Here is a 21,672-nt window from a genome sequence, read left to right as displayed (position 1 = left end):
CTTAATAGGAGGTCTTCAGAGGATCTTCTGCATTTCTGGAACAATTTCTGTACTAATTTAGAGACTGGAGTTAAAAGGGTGAGTCAGGTGTTGGCAACATGTGGTTACTTCCATCCTTTGAAAAATACTTCTTTCTAAATCTCCTTGTTTTACTTTGTTTTATGGGCTCTTGATAGCACAAATTGAATTTCACAGGTACATTCTACACACACTCTAGTGGTTCTTATTTTTAAAGCAAGAACCAAGAAATATTCTTTTTGGTTGGTGAGTCCAAACTCTAAAACTAGCAGCATGATTGTGAATATTCATTCCTGGTTTTTTTCTTAGTCTTCATAGATGCCCTTGGGTAGGGGTGGGTGTGAGCTAGTTGGTGGATTGGCCCATGTAAGGGAAACAAAGTCATGGGTAGGCCTAATCCCTGTGGGAACCTTCTACATTTGCTGTGTTTATACACTGAACACCTAAGTTGGCTGGTTGAACAATTTTATAGAAATGATTAGTCCAGAGGCAGACTTGGTGACAGTGGGAATAAATGAAAGTAAATACCTTGCAGGTTTTAGAGAAATACTTTGACAGTAAGTCAGTAGTGCCTCCCTGACTGCAAAGGACAGGTGTCTTCTGGTAAGTGAGAACACGCCCAGTAGGTTGACAATCAGACTTACAAGTCTGATGATATTAATTGCAGGGTGTAATGGGCCAGGTTTCTGTAAGTTGGGTGGAGGTGGAGGCCACTAACAGTGTATACAATGTTTAGGGAGAAACATGAGTGGGAGGAGAAAGAGATTTCTCTGGGGCTGTTGCAAGGCTGATGCTGGTGAAATATGCTTTTCTTTCTTGAGTATTAAGCAGCATCTGCCAGGATTGTTAGCTACAAGCCGGCACATCTTTGGTTCTTACAACCCATGAGAGATTTGGATGAGGGTAGTGTGGTAAGTTTAACTGTTGTGTTTTCCTATTAGTTGTCTTTGGTGTGCATGTGGGTGTGTGAAAGTGCATAAAATTGACTGAAAGTTGTCCTATTTCAGCATACTGATTTTTTATTCTGTTGGTAAATTTTCAGCATTAATTAAGAAACAAAGACTCAGTTTTAACTACTCCTTTCTTCTCCAATTCTAAGATGTTTGCTATACTGAGACTAAGTGTGGTGAAGGATTAGGAAGGGAGAATTGATCTGAAACAGTCAAAGGTTGGTTCACCATTTCAAGAGTAACCTTTACTATGTAAAGAATAAGAACTTTTGAGTTATATAGATCTAGTTTGAATCCCGACTTTTACTGTGTATTTGGGATATTGTGAAAATAACTTACCTCTCTGAACTTCAGTTTCCTGATTTGTAAAATAGGGGTAGTAATACCTTTTTCCCAGTGTGGCAAGGAGTTAATGAAATAAAGTTAGCCAAGAGCCTTGTGTTGTACTTGTCACACATTAACAACTCAGTAGAAACTGGTACCTTTAGTGTTATCAACACCTCCTCTAGTCACCTTCTCTAGCATTGGAGTCTTGGCTTACCATTCACAACTCCTGTACTCATGATTGTTTTCTCAGCCAAGTTACTGTGGGCTATGGCTAATTGAGACAAAGCTAAGCCTAGTCCAATTCTAATGGTTCCATGGACATTTCACTTCATTTTATGTTAGGATCTAGCATTGTAGTTACATAGGTAGAGTAGATGTGGGGAGATCTGTGTCTTACATGCTGATTTCTGCTTGATTTGTGACATTTCCCCTCTCTGGGATATTCAGGAATCTGGCAGCCAAAGCACAAGTCCTGCTATCCACTCTTTCAGTCCACCAATTCATCCATCCACTCATCCATCCATCCATCCATCCATCCATCCATTCACTCATTCATCTATTTATGCCTCTGTTCATCTATCCAACACTTACATACTGAACCACTTACTATATGCCAGGAACAGTTCTAAACAGCAAAGTAAAATAGAAAAGAATCTTAACATTCATGAAGCTTTTCTTCTAATTGCAATAAACAAAATAAGTCAGTAAGTTATGTAGTATGTTAGAAGAGGTTGTATTATAGGGAAAATAAAGGAGGAAAAGGGGATGGGGAAGTTGTAAGTAGAGTGATCAGGGAATGCCTCATTGAGAGGCTCTTTGAACAAAGGCTTAGATGAGATGAGGGGGTAGAGTATTTCAAGTAAGAGGAATAGCAAATACAAAGACCTGAAGGTAGAGGAGAGCCTGGTGTGTTCAAGAAGAAGCAGGGAGACCAGGGTGGCTGATAGGGAGTAGATGAGAGGAGAGGGGCCTGGAGAAGTGTTGGGGACTAAATCATATGGAACAATGTAGGCCATTGTGAGGAGTTGTGCATGACTTGCATCTCAACAGGATAACACTGACTTCTGTGTTAAGAATAGTCTGAAAGGAGCAAAGGTGGAAGCAGAATCCAGTTCGGAGACTATTTTAATAACCCCGGCCTGTGCCAGAGTGGCCTCAGGGGAGGTGGTGAGAAGAGGTCAGATCCTGAGCATATTTTGGATATAGAGCTACAGGATTTTCCAACAGATTGGATGTGGGAAATGAGAGAAAGAGAGGAGTCAAGGATACTGTAAAGTTTTTGGTGACCCTGGGAGAATGTAGTTGTCATTGAGTGGAGGAAAACCGTGAGTAGGCAGATCTGGTTGGGGTGTCAAGAGATCTGCTTTGGATACTTTTGAGTTTGAGATGTATGTTGGACAGCCAAGTAGGCTAGTGGACATAAGGAGTCTAGGGTTCTGGGGAGAAGTCTAGGCTGTGAATAAAAATCGGAGTGTTGTGGGCATGTGGCATACTGTTGAATGTGAAAAGGGATGAGATTCCGCAGTACTGAGGAGATAGAGCAGAACACTAAAAACTGAGCCCTAGGACATTCTAATTCTAAGAAGTTAGGGATTAGGAGAAAACAGAAAGGAAGGAGGGACTAGTGAAGAGGAAAAATAACAGGAAGAATATATTCCAAGGAGCAGGCAGTGATCAGCTTTATGAAATTCTGCTAGTGGCTCAAGTAAGCTGAGACAGAATTGGCCATTGAATTTAGCAATATGGAGGTCTTTGGTGACCTTGACAAGAAAGCTAGAATCATGCAGGACTGTTAAAAAAGAGACAGAATGAGGTGGGGAACTGTGAAGTTAGAGGTCATTCAATTGTAGGCAAACTTTTCTCAATCCCAATCCAGAAATTGCAAGCCCCTCAACTTCCCATTTTCCTCATTCCTATGTTCCCAATCTTTGTAAGCAATCTTAAATTCTTTTGAAATGGGCTGGCAAACAAACACCAAGGGATACTCCCCCAGGTGGGTTCTCTTCAGCTTCTGTTGGGGTACCATTATACCAACAGAGCCTGTTATTACCTCCTTCACATCTGGTGATAGAGATGTGGCTGCATCCTGAGCTGGGGTGCTCTCAGAACAGCTGTGCACATTGCCTTCACATGAAACTTAGGCCCTTCTAGGAGGATGCACTGGGGGTATGATCATGAGGAGCTGGTTGATGCTTGTTCTTATCTCCTATTGGTGATGCCCAAGCAATAACTATGTTTTAGCACTTGTCTTATTATAGGTATAGAGCAGGGAAAATAGAGCTTTTGAAATTAGGATAAACTAGAGGGATTTCAGAGAAAGGAAATGAGCAGAATGGAGCAACATGGTAGTGAAAGAGGAAAAAACTGGCACTCACAAAGAAGCTTCTCCAGCTGTGACTGTGGTTCTTTAGGGCTTTGATCATACCAATAGGCCTGCAGAAGCTGAAAGTGACTGTGGAATGTGGCAGTTATTTCTGGGAGGCTCTTTCCTGGGCCAAGGCCAGAGGGTGACTCGGCTGGCTGGGACATAGTTGGTTTCTGTGAAGGTACAAAGAGAGTTCCCCTGCAGCATACTAGACACAATCTCCAGTGAGTAGGAGTGCTTGCTGACTCCTCCACTCCCTCCTGTTGATTCAAGGAGTCCTCACCAGCTTTGGGTCATGAAAACAAAAATTGTTTGGAAGCACAGAATATGACTTTTGGCTTTTCTTTTGGGGCTGTGTTAAGATGCTCATTAGATGCCAGATACAGAATAAATTCTCCCTTTTTGCTGAGTTCTGGAAAGTGATACTGTTCATTTCATTGTTCATGTGACTTTATACGTTGGGCATCTACCTGCAGTGCCTTTTTTGGAAAATAACATTTATTTTTCAGAAGAGTTTTGCATTCACAGCAAGATTCAGCAGAAGTATAGAATTCCCATATATCCCGTATCTCTGCAAGTATACAGCTTTCCCCACAATCTGTATCTCTCAGTGAAGAGATACATTTTGATGAACCTTTATTGACTCATTAATATCACTCAAAGTTAGACTATGTTATGGTTTACTTTTAGTATTGCACATTCTATGGGTTGACAAATGTATAATGGCACATATCCCCCATTATAGTATCATATAGAATAGTTTCAATGCCTTAAAAATCCTTAGTGTTTTGCCCATTCATCTCTCTCCTTCCTAACCCCTGGCAACTACTGATCTTTCTACTGTCTCCATGGTTATTGCCTTTCCTAGAATGCCATGTAATTGGAATCATGTAGTATTGTAGCATTTTCAGATTGGTTTCTTTCACTTAGTCATATGCATTTAAGTTTATTCCATGTCTTTTTGTAGCTTGATAGTTCATTTCCTTTTACCACTGAAAAATATCCCATTTTATGGATGTATTACATTTTATTTATCCATTTATCTACTTAAGGACATCTTGGTTGCTTCCAAGTTTTGGCAGTTGTAAATAAAGCTGGTAAGAACATCCATATGCAGGTATTTGTGTGCATATACACTTTCAACTATGGCTAAATATCAAAGTTTGATCGCTGGAGCATATGGTAAGAATATGAGTAGTTTTGTGAGAAGCTGCCTGTCTTCCAAAGTTGCGATATTGCATTCCCATCAACAAGCAATGAGAGTTCCTGTTGCTCCACATTGTCACCAACATTTGGTACTGTCAGTGTTATGGATTTTAGCCATTTTAATATGTGTGTAGTAGTATCTCACTGTTTTTAAATTTATAATTCCCTGACGACATACTTACTGAGCATCTTCTCACATGCTTATTTGCAATCTGCATGTCTTCCTTGGTGAGGTGTCTTTTCAGGTCTTTAGCCCACTTTTTAATTGGGCCAATTTGTTGTTTTCTTTTCCTTTCTGTTGAGATATAATATATAGCATTGAATTAATTTTAGGTATACAAGATAATGATTTGGTATGTGTATATATAACATAATGATCACTAGTTAACATCCATCACCACACACACTTACAATTTTTTGTGTGCGTGATGAGAACTTTTAAGATCTACTTTCTTAGCAACTTTCAAATATTCAATACAGTATTACTAATTATAGTAACCGTGTTGAGCATTTTACCCCCAGGACTTGTTTATCTCATAACTGGAAATTTATACCTTTTGTCTACTTCTACCCATTTTATCACCATTTCTTCCCCCACCTCTGGCAAACACTACTCTGTTCTCTATATCTACAGGTTTTGTTGTTTTTATTTTTTTTATTTTTAGATTCCACATATAAGTGAGATCATACACTCCCTATCTTTCTCTGTCTGTCTTATTTTGCTTAGCATAATGCTCTCAAGGTCCATTCGTGTTGTCCCAAGTGGCAGGATTTCTTTCTTTTATATGTGTGTGTGTATATATATATATATGTATATATATATACATACACTACATTTTCCTTATCCATTCATCTGTTGTTGGACAATTAGGTTGTTTCCAACCTGGCTTATTTTGCTTAGCATAATGCTCTCAAGGTCCATCCGTGTTGTCCCAAGTGGCAGGATTTCTTTCTTTTATATGTGTGTGTGTATATATATATATATATATATATATATATATATATACACTACATTTTCCTTATCCATTCATCTGTTGTTGGACAATTAGGTTGTTTCCACATCGTGGCTTGTAAATAATGCTGCAATAAACATGGAGATGCAGATATCTTTTTGAGGTAGTGATTTTTTTTTTTCTTTAGGTAAATGTCAAGTAGTAAAATTGTTGCATCATATGGTATTTCCATTTTCAGTTTCTTGAGGAACCTTCATATTGTTTTTCATAGTGGCTGTACCAGTTTCCATTACCACCAACAGTGTTCTTTACTCTACATCCTTCACAGTACTTGTTATTTTTCCTTTTTGACAATAGCCATTCTAACAGGTGTGAGGTGGTATCTCACTGTGGTTTTGATTTGCACTTCCCTGATGATTAGGGGTGTTAAACATCTTTTTGCACACCCATTGACCATTTGTATGTCTTTCTTGGAAAAATGTTTATTCAATTTCTCTGTCCATTTTTAAATTTGATTTTTAATTTTTTTCATTATTGCGTTGTATGAGTTCTTTATATATTTTGGATATGATTTGACAATATTTTCTCCCATTCTATAGGTTGCCTTTTCATTCTGCTGATGGTTTCCTTTGCCTTAGGAAAGCAGTCCCACTTACTTTTGCATTTTAACCTTGTATCTCAAAACTGTGCTACAGTTGCTTATTAGTTCTAGTTTCTTGTCAATTCTTTGGGATTTTCTATACAGATTATCAGGTCGTCTGTGAACAAAGACAGTTTGATTTCTTCCTTCCCAATGTGTACATCTTATTTCCCTTTCTTCTCTTATTGTTTTAGCTAGGACTTCTACTACAATGTTGTCCATTCCTGATTTTAGCAAGAAAACTTCTAGTTTCTCACCATCGAGTATGATGTTAGCTGTAGATTTTTGTAGATATTCTTTATTAAGTTAAAGAAGCTTCCCTTTCACTCCAGTTTGCTGAGAGGTTTTTTTTTCTTTTTAAGAAATTACGTAATTAAGTAATCATGAATGGGATTTTGTCAAATGCTTTTTCTTCATCTATTGGTATGATTATGTGATTTTTCTTTTTTAGCCTATTGTTGTGATTTGTTAATTTAGTTAATTTTTGAATGTTGAACCAACATTCAAAATATTGACAACATTCAAAAACTATGCTGGGATAAGTCTCACTTGGTTGTAATGTATAATTTTTTAATACATTTTTGTGATTTGATTTGCTAATGTTTTGCTGAGGAGTTTTGCTTCTATGTTCATGAGATATATTGGTCTGTAGTTTTGTTTTCCTGTAATGTCTTTGGTTTTAGTGTTAGGGTAACACTGGCCTCATAGAATAAGTTAAGAAGTATTCCCTTTACTTCTGTCTTCTGGAAGTAGAATACAGAATCAATACAATTTTTTCCTTAAATGTTGGTAGAATTCACCAGTGAGCCCATCTGGGCCTCTTCTTTGTCTTTTGGAAGGTCAATTAATTACTTATTCAATTTCTTTAATATACATAGGCATATTTATATTGTCTATGTCTTTTCTTTTGTGAGTTTGGTAAATTGTATCTTTCAAGGAATTGGTCCATTTCATCTAGGTTATCCAACTTGTCAGTATAGAGTTATTTATAGTTTTCCTTTATTATCATTATTATGTTAATGGGATCTATAATGATGTCCCCTCTTTCATTTCTGATGTTAATGTGTGTGTCTTTCTTTCTTTCCTTCCCTCCCCCTTTTCTTTTATCTTAGCCTGGCTAGAGGCCTATCACTTTTATTGATCTTCTCATAGAACTAGCTTTTGGTTTTGCTGTTATTCTCCATTGATTTCCTGTTTTCAATGTCATTAATTTCTGTCCTAGTTCTTATTATTTTTTTCTTTGCTTATTTTGATCTTAATTTGTTCTTCTTCTTCTAGTTTTCTAAGGTAGAAGTTTGGATTATTCATTTTAGATCTTTTCTTCTTTTTTAATATATGCATTCGATGTTATAAATTTCCCACTGAGTACCACTTTTGCTGTATCCCATAAGTTTGGATAAGTTATTTTCCCATTTTCATTTAACCCAAAATATTAAAAAATCTCTTGAGATTTTTTTCTTTTCTCATGTGTTATTGAAAAATGTATTGTTTAATCTCCATGTATTTTGGTATTTTCTAGCTATCTTTCTGTTATTGATTTATAATTAAATTGAACTGTGGTATAAGATGATATGTTGTATGATTTCTCTTCTTTAAACTATGTTAGGGTGTGTTTTATGGCCCAGAATATGATCTACCCTAGTGACTGTTTCATTTGAGCTTGAGAAGAATGTGTATTCTGCTGTCGTTGGATGAAGTAGTTTATTGATGTTAGTTATATCCATTTGATTAATGGTGCTTTTGAGTTCAGTTATATCCCTACTTTCTGCCTGTTGGATCTCTCCATTTCTTCTTTTTTTAAAAGACTTTATTTATTTGAGATAGAGGGAGAGCACAGAAGGAGAGTGAGAGGGAGAAGCAAACTCCCTGCGGAGCAGAGAGCCCCATGTGGGGCTTGATCCCAGCACCTTTGATCCCAGAATCCTGAGATTGTGACTTGAGCCGAAGGCAGGTGTTTAACCAGTTGAGCCATTGAGGTGTCCCAGATCTGTCCGTTTCTGACAGAGAGTGTTAAAGCCTCCAACTAGAATAGTGTTTTCATCTATTTCTCCTTGCAATTCTATTGGTTTTTGCCCTGGGTATTTTGATGCTCTGCTGTCAGACCCATACACAATATGTGTTCTGGGGAATTGGCCCCTTTATGATTATGCAATGCCCCTCCTTATTCTTGACAACTTTCCTTGTTCTGAAGTCTACTCTTCCTGAAATTAATATATCTACTCTTATTCTCTTTTGATTAGTGTTAGCATAATATAACTTTCTCTATCCCTTTAATCTATATGTGTCTTGATATTTAAGGTGGGTTTCTTGTAGATAACATACTGTTTGGTCTTTTTTTTTTTTATCCACTCTGACAATCTTGTTTTTTATTTTTTTTAAGAGTTTATTTATTTATTTGACACAGAGAGAGCAAGTGAGAGAGAGAGAGAGACGGAGAGCAAGCACATGCAGAGGGAACAACAGGCAGGGGAGAAGCAGGGTTCCTGCTGAACAAGGAGCCTGAGGCAGGGCTCCATACCAGAACCATGGGATTATGACCTGAACTGAACAGCCGCTTAACCGACCGAGGCACCCAGGGACCTCCAATCTTGTTTTTTTATTGGTACATTTAGACCATTACTGTTTAATTATTGGTATAGTTTAATACCTACCATATTTGTTACTGTTTTCCATTCATTGTTCTTGCTCTTTGTTCCTATTTTTGTCTTCTGCTCTTTACAGTTTGTGTGTATTTGTGGGATTTTTACCTGCAATGCTTTTTATATTATCTTGTTCCTCCCCGACCCCACCCCCAAGACACACTCACTCCACAGGAACATCCAACTCTGTGCAGCTTGAAGTGAACCATGGTGGGGCTGGACTTCTGGTTCTAGTGTTTCTTCTTATATCCCTTGGAGAAACAAGCCGACACAGCTGCCAACTTGGCTTCAACCCTTTGGACAACAGCAGCTTCTGCCTTCATCATTTCCTGTCCCTAAGTCAATGGGAGCAAGAGTATCTCATCAGGAAGAAAGACCTGTCACTTTTCCTGTCTTGCTCTAGGAAGTGGGGGAGTAAGGGGAAGTAAAAAAGTTGAGATTATCATGTTACTGCCAGGCTGGGACCTGGATGTGACTTTGAAGTGACAAGGTGGGATTCACATCAAGGAGACTTTTTAATTCTTCTTTGGCCCATGGTAGATGATAAGTAAATGAACATTTTTTTTAGCCTTCAAGAAGGAAAATATTTGCTTTCTAGTCATTTCTAATTGTTGAAGAACCCCTTTAGAAGCTGGGAGCAAAATTTAGAGAGTGGAGCTCTATAAATGCCTTGGATACCTTTTAATTTAGTATTTAGTCGAGCTTAAATTCCTCTGGCATATGCTCAGCTCCCCACTGACAGAGTTGAACAGATGGAGTCGAGGTGACATTTGCATCTCTAGTGGAGATTGGGTGTGGTGGGGATTAACTTTAGTTTCCTCTTTTTGGTGTCTGCCCTCCTTGGCAGGGCTTATTTCGATGTCAGATGTTAGCTTCTCCTTGACTCCGGCTGCTGAGGTGCCAGGGTAGCTTCAGCACGTACGCACACACACCCTTGAGGCAATTTACTCTATGTTTGTGCAGCTGGGTCTGGCCTTCTCCTGCCCACTCAGATCCACAGGTGCATGATGCCAGCCAGAGTCATGCTGAGAAGTGGGGCTGGTCTGTCACCTGTTCAGAGTGAAGAGGGCCTCCTCGCCACATTCAGCTCTTGCCTTTCTCCTGTACCCTGGTCCTATTACAGCTCTAGGCCCATTTGCTGTGACTGTGAAGTGTATTTCCAAGCAACTTAGTAGTTTGGGGAGAGATGTTTGTTCTTCCTTATTTGTGGTTTCTGGTTAAGTAAGAGTTCAATAGAAGCCATGCTTTCCTGATACCTTTAATTGTCTTTAGGTATTATTGGAGTTCTCTGATTATGTGCCTTCCCATCTCTACCCAACCCTGAGTTCAGGTTCAAATCTATGCTTGAAAAGATAAGCAAAGAGGGTCAGGAGAATAAATTTGGGGCATGGGGGTACTGAGCTCAGCTTCACTGACAGTCATGCCCTTTTCCTCTTCATCTTCCATCTTTTGAGGGTTTAATGATGGTATACATGAGAAATTCTTTGAGCGTTACTAATTTCCAAGGGCCAATTTTTCCCTGGGCCATACCCTGCTAGGAGGAGAGGTGGTGAGGTGCCAGGCAGTGGTTGTAGGGCTGACTTTGGTCCCTGACCTGCCTCTCTCAATTAGGAAATATGGACTATTGGGAGATGAAGTGTCACTCACCTTGATATGTTTGTTTTTTAGGAGTGTGCCTTTGTTAAGGACCTGGGCCTTATTCTTGTGGGTTATTATTATTAATTTACTTTCAGCGGTGCTGTGTGCTAGCGTCCCACTTTCCACCTGAATTCTCAGAAACACCCACACAAAAAGGCTGGTCTTAGTTTGTACTTATACTTGAGAGCTCATAATCCTGCAAGGCTATTGGGCCAGATTCTGGCTACTATCATATCTATTATCTTCTACCCATTTGCCCTGTCAAAATGAAATACTTTTTAGAAGTCCTAAGTCTCTGAAACTTGCTTATTCACCTCATATAGTCTAACTCAATACTTTCCAACATTTTTCATGGCAGAGTTTACATAGAACTTGAGACCATGTAAATAAGAAGGCTCATTTCTAGGCAATAGGCCAGGGATTGGGGGTAGGTTCTGGCTTCCAGAAGCTTTGGCCTTCCCTTACACTCACCTGGCTGTTCCTAGGACTGAAGGAATTTGCATTTTCCTCTGACACTACTGTATCCACCAGGAGCACACCAGTGTGGTACATCAAAGATTTGAATCTCTGACCTAACACTCACTACAGACCACAATCTCAGGTGCAGCCAAGAGTTCCAAGCTATAAATATCTTTCAAGATATTCCCAGAAGGTGAACACACTTGTCAAGAGTGGTGTGAGTTAGGGAGAATAAAGTTCCTGAGGTTTGGCCTTTGCTCATTGCAGTTTGCCACCATCTATTCTTCTGATGATACCAACACTGCATGTCCCCTGTCTCCTCCAGGTCAGCATGCCTTGGGTCTTTGGCTCTGTGGCCCACATTCTGATGCTTAGCATGCTTCTTCCTAACCACCATATTCCTATTTCATGACTTCCATGTGTCCCTAACCTCCCAGGAGCTAACAATGGGACAAGTCCCAATTTTGCTGGATCTTCTACACAGCTAAAAACAATGCTTCTTATGATATAGTTGAAGCATCACAGGGTGCTCTGCTGATGCCTTCTACTCATATCATTGTGACCCACACCTTGACCACTAGCCTGAGTGCAGTGCAGATATTGCAAGAGTACTTTAGTTCTCTTTTAATTCTTTGGACTGTGTGGTGCCAGGTACTGCTTCTTATACTTAAATAGGGTTATGAGCATGCTCATTGATACATCAATTCCTTTATCAACTTGTTTAACAACCCATTCAATAAATGTTGTCTAATAGGTGTATAAAGGTAAAAGATACGGTTCTTGCTTTCCAGAAGCTCACAGTATTGTGAGGGAGACCCTAGGTATATAATGATGGTTTGCATGAAAAATTCCACATGAGTATCTTATGAACACAGTAAAGTGGGTCCTCCCACTTGGAGAGTGGGTCAGGGAGATTCCTTGGCTGAGATGAGATGATTGATGAGTTTGTTTTTTTTTTTTCACTTCTTTGTTACTTCTTTTTTCCTTGAAATGAGTCATGTAGGATACATGTTAATCAGGTGATAGCGGGGAGGGTTCTAGGTAGCAGGGAAATTATATAGAGCTAGGAGGCAAATGTTAGCAAGCTTGGCATATTTGGGGTACTTAAAGTGCCTCCATTTTGTCTGGCCATAGTAGTGTCCTAATGGACAGCGGCAAATGCGATAAGGATCCCTCTAAAACATTTCTGGAGGAGGAAGGGGAGACTCCCATGTTAACCTGCAATAATCAGATCATACTTTTGAAATGAGTGTCTGTGGGATTCAAAACAATATATAATAAGAGCCCTGGGATGTTTTATCTGGGTGACAGAGAGATTTAGTTAGAAGTCTGGGCCTGACCAGACTTGTTATGTATGGCTTCTGCGAGTGCTGGCAGCACAATTGGGTAAGAGAAATTGCAACTTGAATCTTGGTTCTTTCACTCATGAGGCAATGTGATCTTGGGCAAGTTACATCTCTTCTTCAAACCAGTGTCCCATTTATAAAGATGGTTCTCTCCTACCTCACCAGGGTTGATGTTAGAATTAAATCACATAATTTATTCAAATATGAAAGAACTTAACTTAAGATACCCAAGAAATGTTAGTTTTTCTGTATTTTTTCTCTCCATTTTTTTCTTCTTGTTTCCCATCCCACCTTCCCTTTCTCATGAGTCAACTTTTTATTAAGTAATCTATGTCAAGCATTTTGCAAGAATCTGTGTTATCCATTATGGTAACCACTAGCCACATGTGACTTGATGTGTGGCTAGTCCCAACTGAGATGTGCTATGAGTGTAAAATACAGAAGATAATGACTTAGTACAAAAAAAAAAAAAAGGAATGTGAACTATCTCATCAATTTTTTTTCAATAGATCACATATTAAATGATAACATTTTGGATATATTTGGTTAAATAAAATCAAATATATTCTTAAAATTAATATCACCTGTTTCTTTTTCATCTTATTGTTTAAAAAATGTGACTGCTGGAAATTTAAAATTACATTTGTGGCTTGCATTTTATCTCTGTGGGATACAACTGAGCTGGATGTTGGGGACTCAATGGTGAAAAGAAATACTGATTTTGTGGCACTTGTAGTGTAGTGGAGAAAGGTGGAAAACTACCACCAAGAACAAAAGCAACAAAAGGAAATACAAAAATAAATTTTAAAACAAGTATAAAATTCTGCACTGTAATAAGTTCTGTGAAGAAAAGTTTCTGTGGGAAGGAAAACTGGAGGACCTAATTGAGATGAACTCGTCATGGAGGCCTCTTTGAGGAAGACATGTTTTGCTGGCCTTCAGGAAAACCTTCCCAGGCAGAAGTGGAAATAGAGTTCCAAGCAGGGGAAACAGACTGCCAGTCAATACTTATGAAGTCTACCCAACGCCTGGCCTCTGGAAGCCATCAGGGATGAGCTGTGGGGCTGCCAGGCACGGGAAGATTCCTTGAGTCCTCAGAACTTGTGGCCTGGTGAGGAGACAGAAGAGGCAGGTTCCCGAGAGTGTGCAGGGTTGAAGCCACTGCTGGCTGGCTCTGGTAGTGTCTTTCTTTTCTGGCTGCCTCAGACCATCACAGACCACAACCTTGGCTCTGCAGCTCTCCTGCAGCCCTTCCTTCACCATGGGTAACTCTCACATGTGTACTTTTTGCCCCCTGTTCTCATTGCCCTGTTCTGACTCAGACTCGTCATCTCAGAGACGACTGCCAGCGATAGCCTCTTAACCAGCTTTCTTGCCTCCAGCCTTTTGCTCCCTTTAATATCTTCTGTGATGGCTGGCAAATGAATCTTCCTGAAATATCATTTACACCACTTAATTGCTTTTCTTCAAGGCTTTTACTAGCTTCCTGATACTGGCAGAGGGGCAGTAGGCCCGGTGCTCTGCCCTTCCTTCACTTTGCACACTTAACCTTTTCCTGCCATGGATAATGACAGTTCCCAGGGCAGTGCAGCTTATAACAGGGAGGCCCATCTCTACAGCTGACACTGAGCAGCCTTTGAAGCCTCACCTCTAGCTTCCTGTATTTCCACTTCTGCCCTACATTGCCCTCTGGGCCAGGCATGCTGGAGCCCTAATTGTCCTCACAGCACTCAGTTGCTCTGCATCTTAGGGAGGAACACAGTAGTAAGAGCCTGGGTTCTAGAGTCAGTCACACCAGGGTCCAGTCCCAGTTCTGCCATTTAACTACTGTGAGAATCCTTACTTAATCTTTTTTAAGCCTTAGTTTCTTCCTCTGTTAATACCAGGAGGCTAATAGTAATTTGTATCTCTTGGAGGGACACGGGTGGATAAGATAAGACAGTGTAGGTAGGGCATTTTGTGGGTCTGTTGTCTATTTGATTTAAAGCCCTTAATCCATGCATTAAGAAAATGATAAGCCATTTATATGCTGATTAACAGTGAGCATCCACTCTGAACTTGCTTTCTTTTTGCATTCCTACCGCCAGTTAGCAGCCTCCTCAAAGCCTGTGATGGGCTATGCTCTAACATCTGTGTAGCTGCGGCGCCGGCGGGACACTGAATAGTGGGGTCAAGGAGCTAGATAGGAACTTAAGAGACCATCCCGTGTAGGACCCTGAGGCCACTCACTGTGTTCAAGTAGATTCTAAGGAGTTACTAAAAAAATACCATCAGCCCTCCTGGGGCTTACTATTTTTCTTGCACAGCAGTCTCTATTTGGCTTTCCTTCCCCAAAGTCCTGTTATTGTTGGTGTATCACTCACTTGTGGCCACTTTTAATTAGATGTCTTTTTTGACATCTGTCAATGAGCAACAGTGAAAAAAGGGCTTGAAGCTGGGAATATCAGAGACTGGTGGTTTAGTTACGCCTCAGCTGCGAACCTTCAGGCCAGCCTCTCTTCTTCCTGATCATATTTTATAAGGTCCTTCATGGAATTAGCCTGATCATGGACTTGGAAGTATTACAAGTTTCACACAAATTTAAGGTGCTATTATTAGCCAGTCTTGCCTCACAAATTTTATTATTTCTGGACTTGGTATAAGACTCATTGTTAAAATGAGGCAAAGTGAAGTCTCACAGGAACATTTAGACAATATTGCAGGTAGACTTAAGGGAAACTAACCATTAAGAATTCTTCTCGTTTTATTCTATTTTCTTTTTCCCATTTTTAAAAAAGATTTTATTTATTTGAGAGAGAAAGAAAAAAAGCACAGAGGGAGAGGGATAGGGACAAACAGACTCCCCCGTAAAAAGGACCTGTGTAAAGCCTGATGGAAGGCTCTGAGCCGAAGGCAGACGCTTAACTGACTGAGCCACCCAAGTGCCCCAGAATTCTTCTCATTTTAAATAAAAAACACAATAACAAAAATCACCAAAACAATTCTGACTTAAAAAAAAATTAGTTTTACATTACAATAGGATAGGTCACAATGCAAACAAATTGGGTTACAAAGAACACATTGTGCTTCAGAGTCTCCTAAGTAATTAAGGAGTCTTTTTAAAAGTAGGAAGCTTTAAGTAGAAGGAAATCTTTGGTTCAATATTGACTTTTATATTTACAGTCAAAGACAGAAATGAGTAAGTATGGCTCCAATAATATTTCTCAATTTTTTTTAGACCAAGCCATAAAAATCTCTTATTATCTATTAGTATTTTAAAATAAGGTATTTAAAATACATTAATATAATTTATGGTATGAGTATCATCCACATCAAGAATCACTGAACAAGAGACTTCATCTTTCTTAGCATTTATTTCTTTGGAAAATGTAGTATGCAGTAGTTTGTTGTCAAGAATAGACTATAATACCTGGTCTAGATCTAGTGCAGTGTAAATATTTGTGAAGTGAGAATAAGGGAAAGTTAATAAATGTAAGTTTTTAACCAATTCCTTTATGGACACCAAAATGTCTACAAATTACCCCATCTAAATATTGTGGTATGTGCTTATAGGAAAAGAGATAAAATACCAACAGGAATTCAGAAGATATCTTCTATTTGTTAAATCCATTGAAGAGAATAACAAGGTTAATATAGTGCCTATCATACTTGACCACCTATATGACCACTCCTTCCAACTTTGAGCCCCAAGATTCTTATGCTAGTTGTTCAGAACTGATTTTTCAGAAGAACCAGCGATTCGGTGGCTCTGATGCTAGGAATCATGAAGAGGTTGGAAGAAACATTGAAAATCATCATTGACCAATGCTTCTAAGCTTTGTCAAAATGAAATCGACCCAATTTTAGCATCAGAGGACTTTTAGGATCCCTTCCTACCCCATCCAACAATTTGATTATGGCTGTACTTTTACTGTCTATTGACTGAGGAAAAAAAGACATATTCATACCACCTCAGGTGGCCTCTTACAATGGAATCTTGGCCCAGGGGTCCTCAGCTTACCTGATGAGACCACTGTTTCAGACCAAATTTCTCATTGCATTAATGAGGCACAGGGGCAATTTTGGTTAAGAGATACTCAGGATATTATTCAGGAGAGCACAGGATTTTTATTTTTTAAGACTTTATTTATTTATTTGTCAGAGAGAGATAGAATGAGCACAAGCAGGGGGAGTGACAGGCAGAGGGAGAAGCAGGATACCCACTGAGCAGGGAGCCCGATAAGGGACTCGAGGCCAGAACCCTGGGATCATGATCCATGCTGAAAGCAGATGCTTAACTGACTGAGCCATGCAGGTGTCCCAGCATAGGATGTTTAAATACAGATTTGGAAATATTCAAAAGTTACAGCCTGTGACCTTGTGGTGCAATGGTAGCACATCTGACTCGAAGTCACAGCCAAATCAACTTGAGATTTCTTAATCAAGGAAACGTGGCAGTCTCTTCTAATGGATTTCATGCTTGGGGAAACAAATAATCTTGGGTTCTTTCCTATTATTTTCATGGGGCACTTCAGTGTCAATTTCTTTCCCAGCTTCATGGGTATTGCCTGAGAAACCTCTACCCTGAGCTGTTGCAATGTTCTTTACCCAATGGAAATCCTTTCATGGGTTGCCAGATAAAACACAGGGTGTCCAGTGAAATTTGAATGTCAATTAACACATGAAATATATGGGCCATACTTATGCCAAAAATATTATTTGCTGCTTATCTGAAATTCCAATATCACTTGGTATCCTGTACTTTTGTTGTTGCTGCTGAATATGGCACATCTACCTCCACATGTCCGAAGTACCAAATGCTGAAGGGCAGGAACTGAAAATGTGGGTGATGTTCCTACACAGCTGTCAACATTGTCAACAATTACTGATATGTTTTCTGAGGACCTTTCAGATCTCTGTCAAAGGCTATGATGCTTGTGTGTACTTTTCCCAGAAGCCTTGCTGTTCTTCATGGTCATGCAGCCCAGCTGTGATGCTGGCAGCCCAGGAAGTGTTGACTCATTCCTCTCTATTCTCTTCATTCATTCTCATTTACCTTGAGGTTTTGTCATGAACTTGGACCCTGCCCCTCTGTAAGGTGAGGTTAAAAGCGATGGTGGATATTTCTTTGGGTTAAAGTAATGACTTTAAACATCAAATCAGGGGGCAGGAGAAGGGGCAGGAGGGAAGGAGACTTCAACTCCCTCTGACCTCTCCTGTTGTTCCTGTACAGGAGTCAGAGCACTTTCCATGGAGCATAGCGAGCTATGAAACTCTCCACTTTTTTTTCTTTTGTCTGAATGTGAATTTAGAGGAGGCTAGAGTTTAGATGCCTATGTGGAATTTAAGAAACAAGGCAGAGGATCATAGCAGAAGAGAGGAAAAAATGAAATAAGATGAAATCAGGGAGGGAGACAAACCATAAGAGACTCTTAATCTTAGGAAACAAACTGAGGGTTGCTGAAGAGGAAGGTGGTGGGGGTGTTGAGGCAATGGGATGAGGGACATTGGGGAATGTAGGTGTTATAATGAATACAGGAGATTATATAAGACTGAATCACTGACCTCTACCTCTGAAACCAATAATAACATTATATGTTACTTAAAAAAAAAGAAATGTATTAAATTTTTGACCATTTTATTCTATTACCAAATGTGTTGGCACATTGAATTTTTAGAAATATGAAAAACATTCTAATGAAATTTTCAAATTAAAATATCCATTTTGCTGAAAAAAAGAGCTTATTTCTGTCTCTCTTTTTTCTTAGTTTCTGTCTCCTGTACATTAGATTCAAACTAAAACCTGGCATTGGACCAATTGTTTTCACATATTGAATTTGTAAAATGGAATATCCTGAGGTTTGTGTTCACTCCAATTGTAGAATCAATTATTGCATTCCAAAACCATGCAGACTACAACGACAAAGTAAAAAAACCAGCCCATTTGAGTGAATAGTCACATCAAAATTCTGCCACGTCGTGGGAGACCTTTGTAAAAGCATGTCTTTCTTTCCTGAGTCAGAGAGTTTTTTCTCTAAAGAGCTTGGAAAGAGGAGTGCCTGGTGGCTCAGTCAGTTAAATGTCTGTCTTGGGTCTGCTCCAGTCTTGATCCCAGGGTCCTGGGATGGAGCCCTCATCGCATCGGGCTCAGTGGGGAGCCTGCTTCTCCCTCTCCAACTCCCCCTGCTTGTGCATGCTCTCCCTCTCTCTCTCTCTGCCAAATAAATAAATCTTTAAACAAGCAAAAAAAGAGGTTGGAAAGAAAGCACTTCAAATTAGGCTACTAGTTGTACGGGGTTTTGTTTCCTGCCCAGAAACTGCGATTTTGAAGTTTCATTTTACGAAATTCTCTGATGGAGAATGCCAAAACCCACTGCCCCACCACCACCTCAAAGTGAGACCTCAAAGGTTTGGTTGTGAGGGAGGAATATTTAGAAGCAGAGCTTATGCAGCAATTAAAAATGGAGCACTTAGTGGTAGGCTCTTACAATGAGAAGAAAATATGAACTAGAAAGGAGTAGCGTGACTTGGCTTAAGAGTAGGCATTGCGGGGCGCCTGGGTGGCTCAGTGGGTTAAGCCTCTGCCTTCAGCTCGGGTCATGATCTCAGGGTCCTGGGATCGAGCCCCGCATCAGGCTCTCTGCTCAGTGAGGAGCCTATTTCTCCCTCTCTCTCTGCCTGCCTCTCTGCCTACTTGTGACCTCTCTCTCTCTGTCAAATAAATAAATAAAATATTAAAAAAAAAAAGAGTAGGCATTGCTTAGATTCCTTCATCCAACATTGTTGAGGGTAAGCTTGGTGCTTGGATGAGGAAGGAGCCCTTGGTTAGAGAGAAGAGACTGAGAATAGAAGTGTGAGCAAGTGCTGTGGTAAAGGGATGTGCCGGTGAGGAGAGGGTGCAATGTAAGTGAGACTGGAAGTTCAAGATCAAGAGGAGTCACCTCCGAGGTCACACCCTTCCAGCTTTAATTTCTCCCTTGTGAGTATTAGAGTCATAGCCTTGGATTTCTCAGGACAGCCTTGATTTCTAATACGTTTTTCTGTCGTCAGACCCAGTGACAAAAATCTGGGTCTCTGTCCGACTCTTGCATTTGTTTTCATCTTTCCCAAGTTTTCAAATGGAAAATTTCAAGAACATCCAAAAGTAAAGAGAAGAGTATAATGTACCTGTTAGCCAGTTTCAACAATTGCTAACTTAGGGCCAATTTTCTTTGATCTATTTCCTCATCCACATTTTCTTCCCCCAGATCATTTTTGTGTGAGAATTCTCCAGATAAATAGAACCAGATAGTTGTGTGTGTATGTGTGTATAACTATGCAGGGTGGGGACGGAGAGAGAGAGGGAGAGATTGAGAGGAGGTGGTTGAAGGAACTGACTCTTGCAATTACGGAGGCCCACTAGTCTGTAATCTGTAAGGCAAGCCAACAGGTTGGAGACTCAGGGAGGAGTTGATGTTACAGTTTCTATTGGGAAAGCAATCTGGAGGCAGAATTACTTCTTTTCTTTTAGGGCCTTTAAATGATTCAGTGAGCTCTCCTCCACTCCCTCCACCAGTGTAGAGGGTAACTACTTTTCTCAAATGTTTATGATTTAAATATTGAATGTTGATTCGGTCTAAAAAATACCTTCACAGCAACATCTAGTTGATGTTTGACCAGAAACTGGTACCATGGACTTAGCTAGTTTGATATAAAATAAACCATCATGATTTTGAAACAAATCTAAGTCATATTATTTGGTCCATAATATTTCAGTATATTTATCTAAAAAATAAAGATTCTTTTAAAAACACTTAGACACAATGCTATTTTGACCCCTATAAATTTTAAAATCCTGAATTATTATTGTTCGAATTAGGATCCAAATAAAGTCTATACATTGCAATTGTAGATACTACTCAGAGTTCTCTATTGGTATAACAGATTCTCCCTTTATCTCTGTTTTTCTCAAATTTATCTTTCAAAGAAACTAGTTTGTCCTGTAGAATTTTGCATCATCTGGATTTTACTTGTTGTATCCCCATGATGTCATTTAACGATGCTCTTGTGCCTCTGAATTTCCTCTCAGTTGGTAATTATATAGAGAGGTTGAATCACACCCAAGTTGAATTTTTTCTTTTCTTTTTGCAACAATACTTTAGGCACATATTGTCAGGTTATCTCTCTTGGGTGTCAGCTGTATTTTTTAATTATTGGCTGAATTTATTAAATCACTAGGGTTTGTGAAATTCTAAATTCTATCATTTCTTCAGCATTTACTTGCTGAAATATTTATATAAAGGGGAATTTCCCCTCATTAACTACTGAGGTATAGTTCTTCCTAATTCTTTATCCCAGCATTTCCCAAATTGAAGTTGCTAATTCCTAGACATCTGCTGACACGTTCTTCTGAGCAGGGGAAGAAGTCTGTAAACTTTGTATTATAATCTAACTCTGCACTTTCATCTCAATGAAAGCTCAGAAATACAAGCTTCCGTGAATATTGTTCAATGGAGCCTTGCAAGGTCTGGTAAGTGGAGACTCTTAGGCAAAGCCTACACATTACCAAAACAACCCTGGAAAGATAAAAAGCAGAACCCTAACCATCTGCAGCCCTCTTCTCCGACTTTACCGACTTTACTGTGCCAATGAATTGCCTGGGGATTTGTTAAAATACAGATTCTGACTCAGCAGGTGGGGGGGTGGGTGGGTCTGGAGAAGCTCCAGTTCTAACCCTCCCAGGCGGTGCTGCTAACATTTACCCTGTACATTAACGATTTTGTTTCTATGTCACAGTCATTTTACTTGATTTTTCCATGGTCAATGCATATGAAGTTCTGAGTACAGTATTTGAGACGGAGTCAGCATTCAGTAAATGATAGCTTTTGAGGCATGGAGGGCAGAAATGATGGGAAAGAGGATGGGGATTCACAGTGGACAGGCTTGAGTCAAGATTCCAGTTCTTCTGTTTACAAGACCTTTGACTTGGGCAGGTTAGTTAGCTTTTCAAGTTTCGTCCTATTAAATGTGAAATGGGGAGGAAAATGCTACCTCATGGAATTGAGAGGACATTAAATGGCTCTGAGAGATGTGTATACTCTAAATGGTTATTTTTCTTCCTTTGTCCCTTTTGGACAGAGACACTGGATTGAGTCTTGGGTCAGGTCAAGACT

The 21,672-nt window shown here is 39.5% G+C and overlaps 1 protein-coding gene across 2 annotated transcripts in view; it reads left to right on the top strand.

The window, feature by feature from the left end:
• Positions 1-21,672, top strand: part of TMEM45A (transmembrane protein 45A) — a 69,882-nt gene that overhangs the window by 9,560 nt on the left and 38,650 nt on the right. Inside the window, exon 1 of one of the 2 annotated variants that reach the window (XM_046002860.1) lies at positions 826-929. The exons of the other annotated variant lie outside the window; for it this stretch is intronic. The gene's annotated coding sequence lies outside the window, so the exon portion shown is untranslated. Of the gene's footprint in view, positions 1-825; positions 930-21,672 lie in introns of those variants that run through there. 2 annotated transcript variants of the gene reach the window in all.

This window comes from Meles meles, chromosome 4, assembly GCF_922984935.1.
Source record: "Meles meles chromosome 4, mMelMel3.1 paternal haplotype, whole genome shotgun sequence".
Classification (NCBI taxonomy): Eukaryota; Metazoa; Chordata; class Mammalia; order Carnivora; family Mustelidae; genus Meles; species Meles meles.
This window is presented reverse-complemented; position numbering and strand designations above follow the sequence as displayed.